Source organism: Schistocerca cancellata, chromosome 6, assembly GCF_023864275.1.
Source record: "Schistocerca cancellata isolate TAMUIC-IGC-003103 chromosome 6, iqSchCanc2.1, whole genome shotgun sequence".
Taxonomy (NCBI): Eukaryota; Metazoa; Arthropoda; class Insecta; order Orthoptera; family Acrididae; genus Schistocerca; species Schistocerca cancellata.
This window is the reverse complement of record NC_064631.1, coordinates 31,479,689-31,480,749: the sequence shown is the minus strand read 5'-3', so window position 1 is coordinate 31,480,749 and position 1,061 is coordinate 31,479,689.

Below are 1,061 nucleotides of genomic sequence, written 5' to 3'. Positions count from 1 at the left end.
ACCTGTTTTGTGTACCATGGGGGATCAGTTCCATCTCTTACCAGTTTATGAGGTATGAGTCTCTCAATTGCTGTTGCTACTATATCTTTGAATTTGAGCCACATCCAGTCTACATTTGCATAGTGAGTTCGGAAGGAATGGAGATTGTCTCTTAGGAAGGCTTCTAGTGACACTTTATCAGCTTTTTTAAATAAAATTATTTTGCGTCTGTTTCTGGTGGATTTGGAAGAATCGGTATTGAGCCTAGCTACAACGACCTTGTGATCACTAATCCCTTATCAGTCATGATGCTCTCTATTAGCTCTGGATTGTTTGTGGCTAAGAGGTCAAGTGTGTTTTCACAACCATTTACAATTCGCGTGGGTTCGTGGACTAACTGCTAGAAATAATTTTCGGAGGAAGCATTTAGGACAATCTCGGAAGATGTTTTCTGCCTACCACCGGTTTTGAACAAGTATTTTTGCCAACATATCGAGGAATGGCTGAAGTCCCCACCAACTATAACCGTATGAGTGGGGTATTTATTTGTTACGAGACTCAAATTTTCTCTGAACTGTTCAGCAGCTATATCATCGGAGTCTGGGGGTCGGTAGAAGGAGCCAATTATTAACTTAGTTCGGCTGTTAAGTATAACCTCCACCCATACCAATTCGCACGGAGCATCTACTTCGACTTCACTACAAGATAAACCACTACTAAGAGTCACAAACACTCCACCACCAATTCTGCCTAATCTACCATTCCTGAACACCGTCTGAGATTTCGTAAAATTTCTGCAGAACTTATTTCAGGGTTTAGCCAGCTTTCTGTACCTGTAACGATTTAAGCTTCTATGCTTTCTATTAGCGCTTGAAGCTCAGGGACTTTCCCAGCACAACTACAACAATTTACAACTACACGGATCATTTTTTTATCTGTGTACTGTGAGAGTAAAAAAAATTTTACTACCTCTTTCTGATGGCAATAGCTGTCTAAAGCAGATAATGGTAGCGATGTGCAGCAGCCAGTGTCGCAAAAGCCTTGCGCAAGATCTTCATCGACAGACGAAAGCACCAGCGAAT